The 23,167-nt window shown below is 45.0% G+C and overlaps 2 pseudogenes; both read right to left on the bottom strand.

Annotated features, from left to right (window-relative positions):
- Window positions 1-7,051: 7,051 nt before the first annotated feature.
- Window positions 7,052-8,811, bottom strand: LOC130681741 (deleted in azoospermia-like; annotated as a pseudogene).
- Window positions 8,812-21,019: 12,208 nt separating this feature from the next.
- Window positions 21,020-23,167, bottom strand: part of LOC130681735 (deleted in azoospermia-like) — a 3,078-nt pseudogene continuing 930 nt past the window's right edge.

Genomic DNA, 23,167 nt, shown 5'->3' with positions numbered 1-23,167 from the left:
TCTGGGAATTGTTTAATCCCGCCATCATATTTAAATGATAGTCGTGCTGGATACAGTATCCTTGGTTCAAGGCCCTTCTGTTTCATTGCATTAAATATGCCATGCCATTCTCTTCTGGCCTGTAGGGTTTCTGTCGAGAAGTCTGATGTTAGCCTGATGGGTTTTCCTTTATAGGTGACCTTTTTCTCTCTAGCTGCCTTTAAAACTCTTTCCTTGTCCTTGATCTCTGCCGTTTTAATTATTATGTGTCTTGGTGTTGTCCTCCTTGGATCCTTTCTGATGGGGGTTCTGTGTATTTCCGTGGTCTGTTCGATTATTTCCTCCCCCAGTTTGGGGAAGTTTTCAGCAATTACTTCTTCCAAGATACTTTCCATCCCTTTTCCTCTCTCTTCTTCTTCTGGTACCCCTATAATACGGATATTGTTCCTTTTGGATTGGTCACACAGTTCTCTTAATAGTGTTTCATTCCTGTAGATCCTTTTGTCTCTCTCTCTGTCAGCTTCTATGCGTTCCTGTTCACTGGTTTCTATTCCATCAGTGGCCTCTTGCATCTTATCCATTCTGCTTATAAATCCTTCCAGTGTTTGTTTCACTTCTGTAACCTCCTTCCTGGCATCTGTGATCTCCCTCCGGACTTCATCCCATTTCTCTTGCATATTTCTCTGCATCTCTGTCAGCATGTTTATGATTTTTATTTTGAATTCTTTGTCAGGAAGACTGGTTAGGTCTGTCTCCTTCTCTGGTGTTGCCTCTGTGATCTTGGTTTGCCTGTAATTTTGTCTTTTCATGGTGATAGGAATAGTTTGCAGAGCTGGGACAAGTGACGGCTGGAAGAACTTCCCTTCTTGTTGGTTTGTGGCCTTCCTCTCGTGAGAGAACAGCGACCTCTAGTGGCTTGTGCTGGGTAGCTGCGCGCAGAGAGGGATTCTGCTTCCTGCCGGGCTGCTATGGAGTTAATTTCCGCTGTTGCTGTGGGTGTGGCCTGGCTCGGGCCGCTGCTCCAAAATGGTGGAGTCGTGTTGGAGGGGGAGCGGCCGGGAGGCTATTTATCTCCGTAAGGGGCCTCCCTGCTCCCTGCCGCCCAGGGGGTTAGAGTGCCCAGAGATCCCCGGATTCCCGACCTCTGGACTAAGTGTCCCACCCTGCCCCTTTAAGACTTCCAAAAAGCACTCGCCAAAACAAAACAAAACAACAACAACAACAACAAAACAAAGGCCGCTCGCTTTTGTTTTGTCCTCTGGCGCCGGCCTGCGGTACCCGCTCACCGGTCTTGCTGCCCTGTTTTCCTAGTATCCAGGACCCCACGCATGCACTGTGTCTGCGCTGTGGTCCGGATGGCTGGGGCTGGGTGTTCAGCAGTCCTGGGCTCCGTCTCCCTCCCGCTCTGCCTGCTCTTCTCCCGCCGGGAGCTGGGGGGAGGGGCGCTCGGGTCCCGCCGGGCCGGGGCTGTATCTTACCCCCTTCGCGAGGCGCTGGGTTCTCGCAGGTGTGGATGTGGTCTGGATGTTGTCCTGTGTCCTCTGGTCTCTATTCTAGGAAGAGTTGTCTTTGTTATATTTCCATAGATACATGTGGTTTTGGGAGGAGATTCCCGCTGCTCTACTCACGCCGCCATCTTGGCTCCGCCTCCCTACCTTACTCTTTTAAATACTTCAGTCCAACAAAACAGCAGACAAATACAAAGTTTATTCCCCTACTTTCCTTAAGGCCATACTGGGATAATTTGAATTGGCTCTTTAGACCTTGGTATTATCTGTAGTGATCTGGAGATTTAATGACAGAATGATATACACACACCAAAAGAACAGAGAATTCTTAAAAGGACAAATTTCAGGGCACTTTCAAATTCTGAGGCATAAGTAAGCCCTCTTGGGGATCCTTAAGTTAAAAGCCTCTTCAGATTCAGAATGAAAACTGTTTAGACTGAGACAACAAGAGGCCCTGATGAGAAGGCCTATGGTAACTGCAATAGGTTAAGTAAGGTAAATGGTGTCTCCATGTGGTAGCAAAGGGGCCAATGTAAAGAAGGCTAGGAAGCCACTTTAAACTCATGTCTGCGGCAAGTCATGTGATGTCATACAAGGGATTCCCTTCGAAAGGATTACCCACCCTACTGCCACCTTTCCAGGGCTGAGTTCTCAGACTGCTCAGACTGCTACTTCTCCTCTTCACATCACCTGTTCTAGGCACCTCTGCTAGAACAGGGTACTGACTGGAAAAGCAAGACAGTGGGTACAGCAAACGTGGCTCTGGTGCTCTAGCTGCTTGTCAAGATACAATGTCTAACAACAGGGAGACTAGCTAATCTAGAAATGGATTGTTAACTCTGACTCTAGTACATTCTTGGGATATGCTTACTAAACAACTTTTGTGGTTAAGAAATGCCAAAATTACGTTGACTCTCCTGGATATATTTTACTTTAATAAAGGGAATATAATAGGCTAATAAAATACAAATCTATTTTCTCTTTAACAAGTAACTAATATTTTCATGTTTTTATTAAAAAATTCCTTTCAGGTACTCTGATTAACCGTCAAGTGACATAAAAAATTTTTCAGCATTCTTTAATACTAATATTTAGTACAATTTAAGATACAGCCATCAAGTTTAGCATTTCAAGGAAACAAGAAAGAAAAGGAGAACGGTAACTCACTGAGAAGCTTATGTTCCTAGTAAAATTTAGTTTGTCTTGGATTTAAAAAAAAAAATTAGGCCCAGAATTTTAGTTATCCTAATTGCCATCCCAATCAAACAGCATATCTATGTGTGGATTCCAGATAAAAGATAAATATTTTGAATAAGCATAAGAGCCACTGATTGGACTGTTTTGTTTAGAATCTGTTTTACTGGGTTTAGATAAGGATGACATCAATAAAGTTAACTATATGTTGAGTACCACTGATTAAAAATGTAGTTTTAAAAACTCTTGCTTTTGTGGTAAATTTCTAGACAAATAATAAATGTTAAGCACAATTGTTAAGCAGTGTAAATATTGTAATGTTCACTGTTGCTTGTTGGGGAAGTGAAATGCCTGTATTCAAACTATCAAAATTCTGACCTTTCAAAATAGTAGGTTTTCTAAAACTGTTGGGAGCAAAACCTGTGGGCCTTTAGTCAGGCTCGGTTACAAAAGCCTTAAGACAACAGCAACCTTTGAGTAAAGTGTCTCCTTTAAAGTCGGAAACAATAAATCCATCCACGCGTTAGAAACAAGTTTTCCTCCATTACCAAGAAACGCATTTAGCAAACTCCTAAGCCGGAACTAGTGGTTAAGTTACCTAGCAACATGTGCTTTTCTGTTCTTTCCACTGGCCTATTAATATTGCCAACATCTTGTTAATCAAGAAACACCCTCTGCCCCTGGGGAAAGCCCCACCCTTAGAACCTTCCTCCCAAGGGCCCCCACCCACAAGATGTCGAACTCCCTGCTTCTCTTCCGGGTGCTCTGCTCCCGCCGGCGCCAGCCAAGGCCCATTCACCCCTCTACACCTTCCTGCCGGCGCCTCCTAAGGCCCAATCACCTTCTGACCCACCCCTTCCTTTCTACCTGTATAAATTGAGCCTGCAAACAATAAACTGTGTCAGCTTGATCAGATATCCTGTCTTGCTGTCCATTCTTTGTGTCCCTTGCCCCTTCATTCTCTCCTCCAGGTTGTCAACCCCCATTGACTGTCCTGCGGGTCGGGACAACTGGCGCCCAACGTGGGGCTCGACAGACCAGAGAGGCTAGAATGTCGCCCCCAGGAGAGTGGGGGTGGGCGGGCCCACCCATGAAAGGAGGTGTCTGCAGCTAGACCCTCGCCAGAGTCGCCACGTTCTGAACCCGGCGTGAGACAGACTCATGTATGCTCAATCGGCGACGCATTTAGGAAGATGCAGTCGCCAAAAGTCCTCATCCTCCTGATCATGACCACAGCTCTGAGCCATCAGCCAGCGCCACAACCCGCGACATCCCGACACTTTCCCTGGAACTACACCTGGATAGTGCTTTCTGAAAGAGGAGATGTTGTTTGGTCCCGCTCTCAAACCTCGCCAGACGTCTGGTGGCCAAGTGTTTTACAACCTGATCTTTGTAAGTTAGCCCTGGGAGCAGGGGCCCCCTGGGGAATAGAACACCTTCTAGACCAGAGTTCCGTTCCCAATATCTTCCGGAAAGATCATGTAGCCATGCTAGGTTGTTCAGATTCTGGGCGCCGGTCAGTTCGTAGGTCATACTCTTTTTATGTCTGCCCCGGGCAACACTGACCCCGTGAACTCCTCCATAAATGCGGAGGCAAAACAGATTTTTATTGTGCTTCATGGGGGTGTGAGACCACGGGAGATACCTATTGGAAGCCATCCTCTTCCTGGGATTACATTATAGCCAAAGCCAATTACTCCCACAGTCCGTTTGCGAACGGGCGTCCATTCAAAAATCCTCAGTACCCTGAGGCCCTCCCAGAATGCGAGCACACATACAGTGCTACTAGAGGTTGGTGCAACCCTCTTTCAGTCACATTCACTGAAACAGGGAAAAAGGCCTCAAGCTGGACACAAGGATATACTTGGGGTCTTCGCTTATATAAAGAACATTATGATGAAGGCATCACCTTTACTATTAAACTCCTTAAAGAGTTCCCTGGCACCCCTTCCGCCGCCATAGGCCCAAATACAGTCCTAGGTGGGAAGCACCCTCCCACACCGAAGCCTTCCGCCCTCTCGCCTGACCATAGCTTCACAACTAGCAGTCTTAAACCCTCCCCTACACCGCCAGTGCCCGCCCTAGCGAGCTCTAAAGACCTTGTCCTCACCCTCATAAATCAAACCTTCCTTAGTCTTAATTCCACCACTCCTGAGATTACCTCCGAATGTTGGTTATGTTACCACTCTTCCCCCCCTTTTTATGAAGGTGCCGCAATCCCTGGCAACTTCTCCACCTCCAATGATACCTACAACTGCCGTTGGGAACGCGCTAGTTGGGAAGGCCTAACCTTAGCCCAAGTAGTCGGTAACGGGACTTGTATAACTAACACTCTTCAAACAATCCCTCATGAGTACACCCACCTCTGTTGAGAAATCTTCTCCATTGAACGGGGACCCCAATTTATAGTTCCCCCCAATGACACCTGGTGGGCCTGCTTAGGTGGACTCACCCCCTGTGCCTACAATCCCGTATTACAAGAACATGGATTTTGTGTTCTTGTAAAAGTTTTACCCAGGCTCATTTACTACCGGCCTGATGAGTTCTTCCATATCTGGGAACAATCTTCAGACCCTTCTCTTCCTAAACGCTCCCGCCGAGAACCCATTACTGCTGTTACTATCGCTGTTTTGCTTGGCCTAGGGACTGTAGGTGGAGGCACAGGCATATCTTCTCTGCTTCTTTCTAACTCCCGCTATCATGAGCTCAGTGCCACTATAGATCAAGATATCCAAGAATTGCAGAAAGGAATCTCTGACCTGACAGATTCGATCTCGTCCCTCGCTGAAGTAGTTCTCCAAAATCGCAGAGGGCTAGATCTGCTCTTTCTGCAGCAGGGCGGGCTTTGTGCCGCCCTGAAGGAGGAGTGTTGTTTCTATGCTGACAAATAGGAGTAGTTAGAGATAGTATGAGAAGAGTTAGAGAAGGGTTAGAAAAAAGGAGAATAGAAAGAGAGCAGAGTGAAAGTTGGTATAAAAATCGGTTCTCCACCTCTCCATGGCTTACTACTCTTTTACCCTCTCTCTTAGGCCCCCTCATAGGATTAATATTGCTCTTGTCTTTTGGCCCTTGGGCTCTTAAACATTTGATGAGCCTCGTAAAGAAGCAAATAGACACCCTTGTTGGCAAGCCTATTCAAGTCCACTATCACAAACTTGCCCGCGATAGTGATGATGAGGAAGCTCCCTCCTCCAGTAGATATAAACGTCAGTATGACTCTTCTAAGAGTCCTTGAGTAAGCTGGCTGAGTACCAAGGGTAATGGCAGCGAAAAACCTGTCTTGAGGGACATGTCTGATTGCATAGAGGTTTGTGTCCAGTGTCTTCCTCTCCTCAGAAAATAAGGACATTTCGTGCGTAATCAAGCAACTCCCTTCTCTTCAGCACAGTCTGTAAGACTAAAGGAGTTCTCCTCGCACGCCAAGTACCCATACGCCAGGTACCCACCGAGGATCAGACCCCTGTACCCCCCCCCTTGGAGTACTCAGCTTTACAGAATCCTCACTGAAAAATATTAATTCTGACAACAGATCAAGTCAAGACTGGTAGCCAATGACGGGTAAGATATGGTTGTATTGGGAATACCAACCTAAGACAGGGTATAGTCGTTAGAGGACTATGACCCCATGACGGGTAAGGATTTCCTTCAGCCGTACAACCTAAGACAGGCACAGGCCTTGACCCAGCCGGAGCTAGGCTGGCTATTCCAATATAAGAAAAACGGGGGAGATGTTGGGAGCAAAACCTGTGGGCCTTTAGGCAGGCTTGGTTACGAAAGCCTTAAGACAACAGCAACCTTTGAGTAAAGTCTCTCCTGTAAAGTCGGAAACAATGAATCCATCCACGTGTTAGAAACAAGTTTTCCTCTATTACCAAGAAACGCATTTAGCAAACTCCTAAGCCGGAACTAGTGGTTAAGTTACCTAGCAACATGTGCTTTTCTGTTCTTTCCACTGGCCTATTAATATTGCCAACATCTTCTTAATCAAGAAACACCCTCTGCCCCTGGGGAAAGCCCCACCCTTAAAACCTCCCTCCCAAGGGCCCCCACCCACAAGATGGCGAACTCCCTGCTTCTCTTCCGGGTGCTCTGCTCCCGCCGGCGCCAGCCAAGGCCCAATCACCCCTCTACACCTTCCTGCCGGCGCCCCCTAAGGCCCAATCACCTTCTGACCCACCCCTTCCTTGCTACCTGTATAAATTGAGCCTGCAAACAAGAAACTGTGTCAGCTTGATCAGATATCCTGTCTTGCTGTCCGTTCTTTGTGTCCCTTGCCCCTTCATTCTCTCCTCCAGGTCGTCAACCCCCGTTGACTGTCCTGCGGGTCGGGACATAAAACAATTCTTTGAAAATCAGCATTTACTTTCAAACTCTTGACATGTTAATTTCTGTTTAAAAAAGTCCTTACAAATATATCTTAAGTTACTCCTTTCGGTCTTTACTATTTTTTACTTTCAACTATATATTCAACACAGAACGTTTCTAAATAAACATCTAATGAAAAACAGTTTCAGTGTAAAGTAAAACTAGACCATCTAATATAACTTATGTAGAAAGGCTGAGTGCAATTTATACAAATTCAGCATTAAATGTATATAATAGTGAACAACTTTCAGTCTCTTAATATTCAAAACCAACAACTTCCAATGAGACTAGAAAGTTAGCAGAGAGGATCAAACAGATTTAAGCACTGTCCAACTTCTTCTAAAGTGATGCACTCTTTTATCCTTGAAGTAGTCATCTTGAGTAACAGGTGAGTTTCTCAGTCTGTTCTCTGGATTAAATAGACAAGATGCCACCGTCTGTATGCTTTGGTCCACAGGTTTCTTTTGTGGGCCATTTCCAGAGGATGCAGTAGCTTCATGAACAGAGCATTCACTTGTCAGCATTTCAGCTCCTGGAACAACTTCATTACAGTGGTAGTTAACAGCTGTATAAGTCGGAGGAGGTATAACCTAACTCTTGTGTTCCCCAGACCACTGTGGTGGCATCTGATAATTATATACAGGCAGCTGATATCCAGTGATGACCTGAACTGGTGAACTTGGATAAGGGTATGCCTGCACATATTGAGTTATAGGATGCATCATGGTTGGAGGCTGCATGTAAGCTTCAGGGTTGTGACTGCTCCAGACACTCTGAAACTGTGGTGGTGGTGGTGGGGGATTAAAAACCAAAGGACGTGGCTGCACATGATAAGCACAGAAATTTTGTTTCCTGTTTGCAAGGCCCAGTTTCAGCTTTTTACCATGGAAATTTATCTGTGATTCTTCTATCTTCTGGACATCCACGTCATTATAAAACGAAACAAATCCATAGCGTTTGGACACACCAGTTCAATCCGTGATTATCTTCACTTCTTTAATTGAACCGTATCTAGCAAAGAAACTTCTTATTTTGGTTTCATCCATCCTAACGTCAATTCCACCAACAAAAATGGTGTTTGGCATGATTTTGCCTTCTGGTAAAACATAGCCTTGGCTGGTTGTAGATGATGAGAACTGGGTGCTGGCCTCTTTGGAGACAGTTGAGTTTGGAGTTTCAGAATTTGCAGCAGACATGATGACGGCTGCGAGCAGTGCTGGCCGTTGGGCCTGGAGGAGCAGAGACTGCGCTTCGGGCAGCACCCTTGGGGCTGCACCTTGGGGCTGCTGTTGGTTAGGTCTGGTAGTGCCCGCCGCCCGGGGGCGGAAGGCGAAGGGATCAAGGATCAGAGCGGGTGAGAGGAGGCCCGAAGGTGCTGGCGAGCTGAGGAGCCCCGAGAGCGAGGTGGCGAGGCCGAGGGGCGCTGGCACACTGAGGTGGGCGGTGGGCTCCCGGAGGTGGCGCCGAGCTGGTGGGGACTCGCCACAGCAGCGCAGACAATGGGTGGCAGCGCCCCCGCCTGCGCCGTCCAGCAGCGCGCGGGTTGGGACAAAAGGCAGGCTGGGACTGATAGTTCACTCAAGCTCTTTCTTTATTCAGCATTACAGCATAAGCAAGCGAGCTAGCTCTCATCTATCTCTAACTTTTCTCTGCTTCTACTTCTACTCTCTCTCCTTGCCACCTCTTCTCATACCATCCTTATCCCCTCCAGTCTCTCTGGGGGCGAGATTCTACATCAAAGCCTAAGGAAGCTCTGTCAGGTGGATTCCAGGCACGCTCTCACAACACAGGACTTTTCTGGGAATGGAGGAACGGACTTGAGTGCGGTTGCAGCTGGTCAGAGATGACTCACTGCGCTGGCTGGTTGGGCACGGCTCACAACACCTGCCCCCTGCAGGGGGGGGTCCTGTTCTGTATATATGTTAAGTCCATCTGGTCTAACGTGTCATTCCGTGCCTGTGTTTCCTTATTTATTTTCTGTCTGATTTATCCATTAATAAAAGTGGGGTTTTAAAATCCCCTAATATGATTGCGTTGCTGTCTATTTCCCCCTTTAGGTCTGTTAGTATTAATTTTATATATTTAGTTGCTCCTATGTTGGGTGCATAGATATTTATAATTGTTATATCCTTTTGTTGGATTGATCCATTTATCATTATGTAATGTCCTTGTTTGTCCTTTGTTACTTTCTTTGTTTTGAAGTCTATTTTGTCTGATATAGTAGTGCTACTCCTGCTTTTTTCTACCTTTTATGTGCATAATAAAATACCTTTTCCCATCCCTTTGTTTTCGGTCTATGTATGTCTTTGGGTCTGAAGTGAGTCTCTTGTAGGCAGCATATAGATGGGTCTTGTTTATCCATTCTGTCACCTTTTGTCTTTATTTGCAGAGGAGCTGCATTACAATTTTATTATGGAAATTTTCCAACACTTACAAAAAGAGACAGCATAAATGAATACCTATGTATCTAATACCCAGTTTCAAAGTCATCTAATATCCAGGTATAATTGATATACAATCTTATATTGGTTTCAAATATACAACACAGTGGTTCAACAGTTACCCATATTATTAAATCCTCACCCCCACTAGAGCAGTTATTACCTATCAATGTAGTAAGATGTTACAGAATCATTGACTATATTCTCTGTGCTGCACTACCATCCGCATGAGCAACTTACATTGTGATGTTGAATTATTGTGCCCCTTCATCCCCTTCACCCTCCCTCCACACCACCCACCCCAACCCCTTTCCCTTGGTAATGACGAGTCCCTTCTCGGTGTCTATGAGTGTACTGCTATTTTGTTTCTTCAGTTTTTCCTTTGTTCGTATACTCCACAGATGAGTGAAATCATTTGGTATTTCTCTTTCTCCGCTTGGCTTATTTCACTGAGCATAATACCCTCCAGCTCCATCCATGTTGCGGCAAATGGTAGGATTTGCCCTCTTCTTATGGCTGAGTGGTATTCCATTGTGTAAATGTACCACATCTTCTTTATCCATTCATCTACCGATGGACATTTAGGTTGCTTCCAATTCTTGGCTATTGTAAATAGTGCTGCCATAAACATAGGGGTGCATCTGTCTTTCTCAAACTGCACTGCTGCATTCTTAGGGTAAATTCCTAGGAGTGGAATTCCTGGGTCAAATGGTAAGTCTGTTTTGAGCATTTTGATGAACCTCCATACTGCTTTCCACAATGGTTGAACTAATTTACATTTCCACCAGCAGTGTAGGAGGGTTCCCCTTTCTGCACAGCCTCGCCAACATTTGTTGTTGTTTGTCTTTTGGATGGCAGCCATCCTTACTGGTGTGAGGTGATACCTCATTGTAGTTTTAATTTGCATTTCTCTGATAATTAGCGATGTGGAGCATCTTTTCATGTGTCTGTTGGCCATCTGTATTTCTGTTTTGGAGAACTGTCTGTTCAGTTCCTCTGCCCATTTTTTAATTGGATTATTTGTTTTTTGGTTGTTGAGGCGTGTGGGCTCTTTATATATTTTGGACGTTAAGCCTTTATCGGATCTGTCATTTACAAATACATTCTCCCATACTGTAGGGTTCCTTTTTGTTCTGTTGATGGTGTCTTTTGCTGTACAGAAGCTTTTCAGCTTAAAATAGTCCCACTTGTTCATTTTTGCTGTTGTTTTCCTTGCCCGGGGAGATATGTTCAAGAAGAGGTCACTCATGTTTATGTCTAAACGGTTTTTGCCTATGTTTTTTTCTAAGAGTTTTGTGGTGTCATGACTTACATTCAGGTCTTTGATCCATTTTGAATTTACTTTTGTGTATGGGGTTAGACAATGGTCCAGTTTCATTCTCCTACATGTAGCTGTCCAGTTTTGCCAGCACCATCTGTTGAAGAGACTGTCATTTCGCCATTGTATGTCCATGGCTCCTTGATCAAATATTAATTGACCATATATGTTTTGGTTAATGTCTGTAGTCTCTAATCTGTTCCACTGGTCTGTGGCTCTGTTCTTGTGCCAGTACCAAATTGTCTTGATTACTATGGCTTTGTGGTAGAACTTGAAGTTGGGGAGTGAGATCCCCCCTACTTTATTCTTCTTTCTCAGGATTGCTTTGGCTATTCGGGGTCTTTGGTGTTTCCATATGAATGTTTGAACTATTTGTTCCAGTTCATTGAAGAATGTTGCTGGTAATTTGATAGGGATTGCATCAAATCTGTATCTTGCTTTGGGCAGGACGGCCATTTTGACGATATTAATTCTTCCTAGCCATGAGCATGGGATGAGTTTCCATTTGTTAGTGTCCCCTTTAATTTCTCTTAAGAGTGACTTGTAGTTTTCAGGGTATAGGTCTTTCACTTCTTTGGTTAGGTTTATTCCTAGGTATTTTATTCTTTTTGATGCAATTGTGAATGGAATTGATTTCATGATTTCTCTTTCTATTGGTTCATTGTTGGTGTATAGGAAAGCTACAGATTTCTGTGTGTTAATTTTGTATCCTGCAACTTTGCTGTATTCCGATATCAGTTCTAGTAGTTTTGGAGTGGAGTCTTTAGGGTTTTTTATGTACAATATCATATCATCTGCAAATAGTGACAGTTTAACTTCTTCTTTACCAATCTGGATTCCTTGTATTTCTTTGTTTTGTCTGATTGCCGTGGCTAGGACCTCCAGTACTATGTTAAATAGCAGTGGGGAGAGTGGGCATCCCTGTCTAGTTCCCGATCTCAGAGGAAAAGCTTTCAGCTTCTCGCTGTTCAGTATATTGTTGGCTGTGGGTTTATGACATATGGCCTTTATTATGTTGAGGTACTTGCCCTCTATTCCCATTTTGCTGAGAGTTTTTATCATGAATGGATGTTGAATTTTGTCAAATGCCTTTTCAGCATCTATGGAGATGGTCACATGGTTTTTGGCTTTCTTTTTGTTGATGTGGTGGTTGATATCGATGGATTTTCGAATGTGGTACCATCCTTGCATCCCTGGGATGAATCCCACTTGGTCGTGGTGTATGGTCCTTTTGATATACTGTTGAATTCGGTTTGCTAGTATTTTATTGAGTATTTTTGCATCTACATTCATCAGGGATACTGGTCTGTAATTTTCGTTTTTGGTGGGGTCTTTGCCTGGTTTTGGTATTAGGGTGATGTTGGCTTCATAGAATGAGTTTGGGAGTATTCCCTCCTCTTCTATTTTTTGGAAAACTTTAAGGAGAATGGGTATTATGTCTTCTCTGTGTGTCTGATAAAATTCCGAGGTAAATCCGTCCGGCCCGGGGGTTTTGTTCTTGGGTTGTTTTTTGATTACCGTTTCAGTTTCTTTGCTCGTAATTGGTTTGTTTAACTTTTGTGTTTCTTCCTTGGTCAGTCTTGGAAGGTTGTATTTTTCTAGGAAGTTGTCCATTTCTTCTAGGTTTTCCAGCTTGTTGGCATATAGGTTTTCATAGTAGTCTTTAATAATTCTTTGTATTTCTGTGGAGTCTGTCGTGATTTTTCCGTTCTCATTTCTGATTCTGTTGATTTGTGTTGATTCTCTTTTTGTCTTAATAAGTTTGGCTAGAGGCTTATCTATTTTGTTTATTTTCTCAAAGAACCAGCTCTTGGTTTTGTTGATTTTTTTTCTATTGTTTTATTCTTCTCAAATTTGTTTATTTCTTCTCTGATCTTTATTATATCCCTCCTTCTGCTGACTTTAGGCGTCATTTGTTCTTCTTTTTCCAGTTTCGATAATTGTGATGTTAGACTATTCATTTGGGATTGTTCTTCCTTCTTCAAGTGTGCCTGGATCGCTATATACTTTCCTCTTAAGACTGCTTTCGCTGCGTCCCACAGAAGTTGGGGCTTTGTGGTGTTGTTGTCATTTGTTTCTATATATTCCTTGATCTCTATTTTGATTTGTTCATTGATCCATTGATTATTTAGGAGCATGTTGTTAAGCCTCCATGCGTTTGTGAGCCTTTTTGTTTTCTTTGTAGAATTTATTTCTAGTTTCATACCTTTGTGGTCTGAAAAATTGGTTGGTAGAATTTCAATATTTTGGATTTGACTGAGGCTCTTTTTGTGGGCTAGTATGTGGTCTATTCTGGAGAATGTTCCATGTGCACTTGAGAAGAATGTATATCCTGTTGCTTTTGGATGTAGAGTTCTATAGATGTCTATTAGGTCCATCTGTTCTACTGTGTTGTTCAGTGCTTCCGTGTCCTTACTTATTTTCTGCCCGGTGGATCTATCCTTTGGTGTGAAGTGGTGTGTTGAAGTCTCCTAGAATGAATGCATTGCAGTCTATTTCCCCCTTTAGTTCTGTTAGTGTTTGTTTCACATATGCTGGTGCTCCTGTGTTGGGGGCATATACATTTAGAATGGTTATGTCCTCTTGTTGGACTGAGCCCTTTGTCATTATGTAGTGTCCTTCTTTATCTCTTGTTACTTTCTTTGTTTTGAAGTCTATTTTGTCTGATATTAGTACTGTAACCCCTGCTTTCTTCTCGCTGTTGTTTGCCTGAAATATGTTTTTCCATCCCTTGACTTTTAGTCTGTACATGTCTTTGGGTTTGAGGTGAGTTTCTTGTAAGCAGCATATAGATGGGTCTTGCTTTTTTATCCATTCTGTTACTCTGTGTCTTTTGATTGGTGCATTCAGTCCATTTACATTTAGGGTGACTATTGAAAGATATGTACTTATTGCCATTGCAGGCTTTAAATTCGTGGTTACCAAAGGTTCAAGGTTAGCCTCTTTAGTATCTTACTGCCTAACTTAGCTCGCTTATTGAGCTGTTATATGCACTGTCTGGAGATTCTTTTCTTCTCTCCCTTCTTATTCCTCCTCCTCCATTCTTCATATGTTGGGTGTTTTGTTCTGTGCTCTTTTTAGGAGTGCTCCCATCTAGAGCAGTCCCTGTAAGATGCCCTGTAGAGGTGGTTTGTGGGAAGCAAATTCCCTCAGCTTTTGCTTGTCTGGGAATTGTTTAATCCCGCCATCATATTTAAATGATAGTCGTGCTGGATACAGTATCCTTGGTTCAAGGCCCTTCTGTTTCATTGCATTAAATATGCCATGCCATTCTCTTCTGGCCTGTAGGGTTTCTGTCGAGAAGTCTGATGTTAGCCTGATGGGTTTTCCTTTATAGGTGACCTTTTTCTCTCTAGCTGCCTTTAAAACTCTTTCCTTGTCCTTGATCTCTGCCGTTTTAATTATTATGTGTCTTGGTGTTGTCCTCCTTGGATCCTTTCTGATGGGGGTTCTGTGTATTTCCGTGGTCTGTTCGATTATTTCCTCCCCCAGTTTGGGGAAGTTTTCAGCAATTACTTCTTCCAAGATACTTTCCATCCCTTTTCCTCTCTCTTCTTCTTCTGGTACCCCTATAATACGGATATTGTTCCTTTTGGATTGGTCACACAGTTCTCTTAATAGTGTTTCATTCCTGTAGATCCTTTTGTCTCTCTCTCTGTCAGCTTCTATGCGTTCCTGTTCACTGGTTTCTATTCCATCAGTGGCCTCTTGCATCTTATCCATTCTGCTTATAAATCCTTCCAGTGTTTGTTTCACTTCTGTAACCTCCTTCCTGGCATCTGTGATCTCCCTCCGGACTTCATCCCATTTCTCTTGCATATTTCTCTGCATCTCTGTCAGCATGTTTATGATTTTTATTTTGAATTCTTTGTCAGGAAGACTGGTTAGGTCTGTCTCCTTCTCTGGTGTTGCCTCTGTGATCTTGGTTTGCCTGTAATTTTGTCTTTTCATGGTGATAGGAATAGTTTGCAGAGCTGGGACAAGTGACGGCTGGAAGAACTTCCCTTCTTGTTGGTTTGTGGCCTTCCTCTCGTGAGAGAACAGCGACCTCTAGTGGCTTGTGCTGGGTAGCTGCGCGCAGAGAGGGATTCTGCTTCCTGCCGGGCTGCTATGGAGTTAATTTCCGCTGTTGCTGTGGGTGTGGCCTGGCTCGGGCCGCTGCTCCAAAATGGTGGAGTCGTGTTGGAGGGGGAGCGGCCGGGAGGCTATTTATCTCCGTAAGGGGCCTCCCTGCTCCCTGCCGCCCAGGGGGTTAGAGTGCCCAGAGATCCCCGGATTCCCGACCTCTGGACTAAGTGTCCCACCCTGCCCCTTTAAGACTTCCAAAAAGCACTCGCCAAAACAAAACAAAACAACAACAACAACAACAAAACAAAGGCCGCTCGCTTTTGTTTTGTCCTCTGGCGCCGGCCTGCGGTACCCGCTCACCGGTCTTGCTGCCCTGTTTTCCTAGTATCCAGGACCCCACGCATGCACTGTGTCTGCGCTGTGGTCCGGATGGCTGGGGCTGGGTGTTCAGCAGTCCTGGGCTCCCTCTCCCTCTCCGCTCCGACTCCTCTCCTCCCGCCGGGAGCCGGGGGGAGGGGCGCTCGGGTCCCGCCGGGCCGGGGCTGTATCTTACCCCCTTTGCGAGGCGCTGGGTTCTCGCAGGTGTGGATGTGGTCTGGATGTTGTCCTGTGTCCTCTGGTCTCTATTCTAGGAAGAGTTGTCTTTGTTATATTTCCATAGATACATGTGGTTTTGGGAGGAGATTTCCGCTGCTCTACTCACGCCGCCATCTTGGCTCCGCCTCCCTACCTTACTCTTTTAAATACTTCAGTCCAACAAAACAGCAGACAAATACAAAGTTTATTCCCCTACTTTCCTTAAGGCCATACTGGGATAATTTGAATTGGCTCTTTAGACCTTGGTATTATCTGTAGTGATCTGGAGATTTAATGACAGAATGATATACACACACCAAAAGAACAGAGAATTCTTAAAAGGACAAATTTCAGGGCACTTTCAAATTCTGAGGCATAAGTAAGCCCTCTTGGGGATCCTTAAGTTAAAAGCCTCTTCAGATTCAGAATGAAAACTGTTTAGACTGAGACAACAAGAGGCCCTGATGAGAAGGCCTATGGTAACTGCAATAGGTTAAGTAAGGTAAATGGTGTCTCCATGTGGTAGCAAAGGGGCCAATGTAAAGAAGGCTAGGAAGCCACTTTAAACTCATGTCTGCGGCAAGTCATGTGATGTCATACAAGGGATTCCCTTCGAAAGGATTACCCACCCTACTGCCACCTTTCCAGGGCTGAGTTCTCAGACTGCTCAGACTGCTACTTCTCCTCTTCACATCACCTGTTCTAGGCACCTCTGCTAGAACAGGGTACTGACTGGAAAAGCAAGACAGTGGGTACAGCAAACGTGGCTCTGGTGCTCTAGCTGCTTGTCAAGATACAATGTCTAACAACAGGGAGACTAGCTAATCTAGAAATGGATTGTTAACTCTGACTCTAGTACATTCTTGGGATATGCTTACTAAACAACTTTTGTGGTTAAGAAATGCCAAAATTACGTTGACTCTCCTGGATATATTTTACTTTAATAAAGGGAATATAATAGGCTAATAAAATACAAATCTATTTTCTCTTTAACAAGTAACTAATATTTTCATGTTTTTATTAAAAAATTCCTTTCAGGTACTCTGATTAACCGTCAAGTGACATAAAAAATTTTTCAGCATTCTTTAATACTAATATTTAGTACAATTTAAGATACAGCCATCAAGTTTAGCATTTCAAGGAAACAAGAAAGAAAAGGAGAACGGTAACTCACTGAGAAGCTTATGTTCCTAGTAAAATTTAGTTTGTCTTGGATTTAAAAAAAAAAATTAGGCCCAGAATTTTAGTTATCCTAATTGCCATCCCAATCAAACAGCATATCTATGTGTGGATTCCAGATAAAAGATAAATATTTTGAATAAGCATAAGAGCCACTGATTGGACTGTTTTGTTTAGAATCTGTTTTACTGGGTTTAGATAAGGATGACATCAATAAAGTTAACTATATGTTGAGTACCACTGATTAAAAATGTAGTTTTAAAAACTCTTGCTTTTGTGGTAAATTTCTAGACAAATAATAAATGTTAAGCACAATTGTTAAGCAGTGTAAATATTGTAATGTTCACTGTTGCTTGTTGGGGAAGTGAAATGCCTGTATTCAAACTATCAAAATTCTGACCTTTCAAAATAGTAGGTTTTCTAAAACTGTTGGGAGCAAAACCTGTGGGCCTTTAGTCAGGCTCGGTTACAAAAGCCTTAAGACAACAGCAACCTTTGAGTAAAGTGTCTCCTTTAAAGTCGGAAACAATAAATCCATCCACGCGTTAGAAACAAGTTTTCCTCCATTACCAAGAAACGCATTTAGCAAACTCCTAAGCCGGAACTAGTGGTTAAGTTACCTAGCAACATGTGCTTTTCTGTTCTTTCCACTGGCCTATTAATATTGCCAACATCTTGTTAATCAAGAAACACCCTCTGCCCCTGGGGAAAGCCCCACCCTTAGAACCTTCCTCCCAAGGGCCCCCACCCACAAGATGTCGAACTCCCTGCTTCTCTTCCGGGTGCTCTGCTCCCGCCGGCGCCAGCCAAGGCCCATTCACCCCTCTACACCTTCCTGCCGGCGCCTCCTAAGGCCCAATCACCTTCTGACCCACCCCTTCCTTTCTACCTGTATAAATTGAGCCTGCAAACAATAAACTGTGTCAGCTTGATCAGATATCCTGTCTTGCTGTCCATTCTTTGTGTCCCTTGCCCCTTCATTCTCTCCTCCAGGTTGTCAACCCCCATTGACTGTCCTGCGGGTCGGGACAACTGGCGCCCAACGTGGGGCTCGACAGACCAGAGAGGCTAGAATGTCGCCCCCAGGAGAGTGGGGGTGGGCGGGCCCACCCATGAAAGGAGGTGTCTGCAGCTAGACCCTCGCCAGAGTCGCCACGTTCTGAACCCGGCGTGAGACAGACTCATGTATGCTCAATCGGCGACGCATTTAGGAAGATGCAGTCGCCAAAAGTCCTCATCCTCCTGATCATGACCACAGCTCTGAGCCATCAGCCAGCGCCACAACCCGCGACATCCCGACACTTTCCCTGGAACTACACCTGGATAGTGCTTTCTGAAAGAGGAGATGTTGTTTGGTCCCGCTCTCAAACCTCGCCAGACGTCTGGTGGCCAAGTGTTTTACAACCTGATCTTTGTAAGTTAGCCCTGGGAGCAGGGGCCCCCTGGGGAATAGAACACCTTCTAGACCAGAGTTCCGTTCCCAATATCTTCCGGAAAGATCATGTAGCCATGCTAGGTTGTTCAGATTCTGGGCGCCGGTCAGTTCGTAGGTCATACTCTTTTTATGTCTGCCCCGGGCAACACTGACCCCGTGAACTCCTCCATAAATGCGGAGGCAAAACAGATTTTTATTGTGCTTCATGGGGGTGTGAGACCACGGGAGATACCTATTGGAAGCCATCCTCTTCCTGGGATTACATTATAGCCAAAGCCAATTACTCCCACAGTCCGTTTGCGAACGGGCGTCCATTCAAAAATCCTCAGTACCCTGAGGCCCTCCCAGAATGCGAGCACACATACAGTGCTACTAGAGGTTGGTGCAACCCTCTTTCAGTCACATTCACTGAAACAGGGAAAAAGGCCTCAAGCTGGACACAAGGATATACTTGGGGTCTTCGCTTATATAAAGAACATTATGATGAAGGCATCACCTTTACTATTAAACTCCTTAAAGAGTTCCCTGGCACCCCTTCCGCCGCCATAGGCCCAAATACAGTCCTAGGTGGGAAGCACCCTCCCACACCGAAGCCTTCCGCCCTCTCGCCTGACCATAGCTTCACAACTAGCAGTCTTAAACCCTCCCCTACACCGCCAGTGCCCGCCCTAGCGAGCTCTAAAGACCTTGTCCTCACCCTCATAAATCAAACCTTCCTTAGTCTTAATTCCACCACTCCTGAGATTACCTCCGAATGTTGGTTATGTTACCACTCTTCCCCCCCTTTTTATGAAGGTGCCGCAATCCCTGGCAACTTCTCCACCTCCAATGATACCTACAACTGCCGTTGGGAACGCGCTAGTTGGGAAGGCCTAACCTTAGCCCAAGTAGTCGGTAACGGGACTTGTATAACTAACACTCTTCAAACAATCCCTCATGAGTACACCCACCTCTGTTGAGAAATCTTCTCCATTGAACGGGGACCCCAATTTATAGTTCCCCCCAATGACACCTGGTGGGCCTGCTTAGGTGGACTCACCCCCTGTGCCTACAATCCCGTATTACAAGAACATGGATTTTGTGTTCTTGTAAAAGTTTTACCCAGGCTCATTTACTACCGGCCTGATGAGTTCTTCCATATCTGGGAACAATCTTCAGACCCTTCTCTTCCTAAACGCTCCCGCCGAGAACCCATTACTGCTGTTACTATCGCTGTTTTGCTTGGCCTAGGGACTGTAGGTGGAGGCACAGGCATATCTTCTCTGCTTCTTTCTAACTCCCGCTATCATGAGCTCAGTGCCACTATAGATCAAGATATCCAAGAATTGCAGAAAGGAATCTCTGACCTGACAGATTCGATCTCGTCCCTCGCTGAAGTAGTTCTCCAAAATCGCAGAGGGCTAGATCTGCTCTTTCTGCAGCAGGGCGGGCTTTGTGCCGCCCTGAAGGAGGAGTGTTGTTTCTATGCTGACAAATAGGAGTAGTTAGAGATAGTATGAGAAGAGTTAGAGAAGGGTTAGAAAAAAGGAGAATAGAAAGAGAGCAGAGTGAAAGTTGGTATAAAAATCGGTTCTCCACCTCTCCATGGCTTACTACTCTTTTACCCTCTCTCTTAGGCCCCCTCATAGGATTAATATTGCTCTTGTCTTTTGGCCCTTGGGCTCTTAAACATTTGATGAGCCTCGTAAAGAAGCAAATAGACACCCTTGTTGGCAAGCCTATTCAAGTCCACTATCACAAACTTGCCCGCGATAGTGATGATGAGGAAGCTCCCTCCTCCAGTAGATATAAACGTCAGTATGACTCTTCTAAGAGTCCTTGAGTAAGCTGGCTGAGTACCAAGGGTAATGGCAGCGAAAAACCTGTCTTGAGGGACATGTCTGATTGCATAGAGGTTTGTGTCCAGTGTCTTCCTCTCCTCAGAAAATAAGGACATTTCGTGCGTAATCAAGCAACTCCCTTCTCTTCAGCACAGTCTGTAAGACTAAAGGAGTTCTCCTCGCACGCCAAGTACCCATACGCCAGGTACCCACCGAGGATCAGACCCCTGTACCCCCCCCCTTGGAGTACTCAGCTTTACAGAATCCTCACTGAAAAATATTAATTCTGACAACAGATCAAGTCAAGACTGGTAGCCAATGACGGGTAAGATATGGTTGTATTGGGAATACCAACCTAAGACAGGGTATAGTCGTTAGAGGACTATGACCCCATGACGGGTAAGGATTTCCTTCAGCCGTACAACCTAAGACAGGCACAGGCCTTGACCCAGCCGGAGCTAGGCTGGCTATTCCAATATAAGAAAAACGGGGGAGATGTTGGGAGCAAAACCTGTGGGCCTTTAGGCAGGCTTGGTTACGAAAGCCTTAAGACAACAGCAACCTTTGAGTAAAGTCTCTCCTGTAAAGTCGGAAACAATGAATCCATCCACGTGTTAGAAACAAGTTTTCCTCTATTACCAAGAAACGCATTTAGCAAACTCCTAAGCCGGAACTAGTGGTTAAGTTACCTAGCAACATGTGCTTTTCTGTTCTTTCCACTGGCCTATTAATATTGCCAACATCTCTTAATCAAGAAACACCCTCTGCCCCTGGGGAAAGCCCCACCCTTAAAACCTCCCTCCCAAGGGCCCCCACCCACAAGATGGCGAACTCCCTGCTTCTCTTCCGGGTGCTCTGCTCCCGCCGGCGCCAGCCAAGGCCCAATCACCCCTCTACACCTTCCTGCCGGCGCCCCCTAAGGCCCAATCACCTTCTGACCCACCCCTTCCTTGCTACCTGTATAAATTGAGCCTGCAAACAAGAACTGTGTCAGCTTGATCAGATATCCTGTCTTGCTGTCCGTTCTTTGTGTCCCTTGCCCCTTCATTCTCTCCTCCAGGTCGTCAACCCCCGTTGACTGTCCTGCGGGGTCGGGACATAAAACAATTCTTTGAAAATCAGCATTTACTTTCAAACTCTTGACATGTTAATTTCTGTTTAAAAAAGTCCTTACAAATATATCTTAAGTTACTCCTTTCGGTCTTTACTATTTTTTACTTTCAACTATATATTCAACACAGAACGTTTCTAAATAAACATCTAATGAAAAACAGTTTCAGTGTAAAGTAAAACTAGACCATCTAATATAACTTATGTAGAAAGGCTGAGTGCAATTTATACAAATTCAGCATTAAATGTATATAATAGTGAACAACTTTCAGTCTCTTAATATTCAAAACCAACAACTTCCAATGAGACTAGAAAGTTAGCAGAGAGGATCAAACAGATTTAAGCACTGTCCAACTTCTTCTAAAGTGATGCACTCTTTTATCCTTGAAGTAGTCATCTTGAGTAACAGGTGAGTTTCTCAGTCTGTTCTCTGGATTAAATAGACAAGATGCCACCGTCTGTATGCTTTGGTCCACAGGTTTCTTTTGTGGGCCATTTCCAGAGGATGCAGTAGCTTCATGAACAGAGCATTCACTTGTCAGCATTTCAGCTCCTGGAACAACTTCATTACAGTGGTAGTTAACAGCTGTATAAGTCGTGAGGAGGTATAACCTAACTCTTGTGTTCCCCAGACCACTGTGGTGGCATCTGATAATTATATACAGGCAGCTGATATCCAGTGATGACCTGAACTGGTGAACTTGGATAAGGGTATGCCTGCACATATTGAGTTATAGGAATGCATCATGGTTGGAGGCTGCATGTAAGCTTCAGGGTTGTGACTGCTCCAGACACTCTGAAACTGTGGTGGTGGTGGTGGGGGATTAAAAACCAAAGGACGTGGCTGCACATGATAAGCACAGAAATTTTTGTTTCCTGTTTGCAAGGCCCAGTTTCAGCTTTTTACCATGGAAATTTATCTGTGATTTCTTCTATCTTCTGGACATCCACGTCATTATAAAACGAAACAAATCCATAGCGTTTGGACACACAGTTCAATCCGTGATTATCTTCACTTCTTTAATTGAACCGTATCTAGCAAAGAAACTTCTTATTTTGGTTTCATCCATCCTAACGTCAATTCCACCAACAAAAATGGTGTTTGGCATGATTTTGCCTTCTGGTAAAAACATTAGCCTTGGCTGGTTGTAGATGATGAGAACTGGGTGCTGGCCTCTTTGGAGACAGTTGAGTTTTGGAGTTTCAGAATTTGCAGCAGACATGATGACGGCTGCGAGCAGTGCTGGCGTTGGGCCTGGAGGAGCAGAGACTGCGCTTTCGAGGCAGCACCCCTTGGGGCTGCACCTTGGGGCTGCTGTTGGTTAGGTCTGGTAGTGCCCGCCGCCCGGGGGCGGAAGGCGAAGGGATCAAGGATCAGAGCGGGTGAGAGGAGGCCCGAAGGTGCTGGCGAGCTGAGGAGCCCCGAGAGCGAGGTGGCGAGGCCGAGGGGCGCTGGCACACTGAGGTGGCGGGTGGGCTCCCGGAGGTGGCGCCGAGCTGGTGGGGACTCGCCACAGCAGCGCAGACAATGGGTGGCAGCGCCCCCCGCCTGCGCCGTCCAGCAGCGCGCGGGTTGGGGACAAAAGGCAGGCTGGGACTGATAGTTCACTCAAGCTCTTTCTTTATTCAGCATTACAGCATAAGCAAGCGAGCTAGCTCTCATCTATCTCTACTTTTCTCTGCTTCTACTTCTACTCTCTCTCCTTGCCACCTCTTCTCATACCATCCTTATCCCCTCCAGTCTCTCTGGGGGCGAGATTCTACATCAAAGCCTAAGGAAGCTCTGTCAGGTGGATTCCAGGCACGCTCTCACAACACAGGACTTTTCTGGAATGGAGGAACGGACTTGAGTGCGGTTGCAGCTGTGTCAGAGATGACTCACTGCGCTGGCTGGTTGGGCACGGCTCACAAACACCTGCCCCCTGCAGGGGGGGGTCCTGTTCTGTATATATGTTAAGTCCATCTGGTCTAACGTGTCATTCCGTGCCTGTGTTTCCTTATTTATTTTCTGTCTGATTTATCCAGTAATAAAAGTGGGGTTTTAAAATCCCCTAATATGATTGCGTTGCTGTCTATTTCCCCCTTTAGGTCTGTTAGTATTAATTTTATATATTTAGTTGCTCCTATGTTGGGTGCATAGATATTTATAATTGTTATATCCTTTTGTTGGATTG

This window comes from Manis pentadactyla, chromosome X, assembly GCF_030020395.1.
Source record: "Manis pentadactyla isolate mManPen7 chromosome X, mManPen7.hap1, whole genome shotgun sequence".
Lineage (NCBI taxonomy): Eukaryota > Metazoa > Chordata > Mammalia > Pholidota > Manidae > Manis > Manis pentadactyla.
The sequence above is the reverse complement of the archived record's forward strand: the minus strand, read 5'-3'. Positions and strand labels throughout refer to the sequence as shown.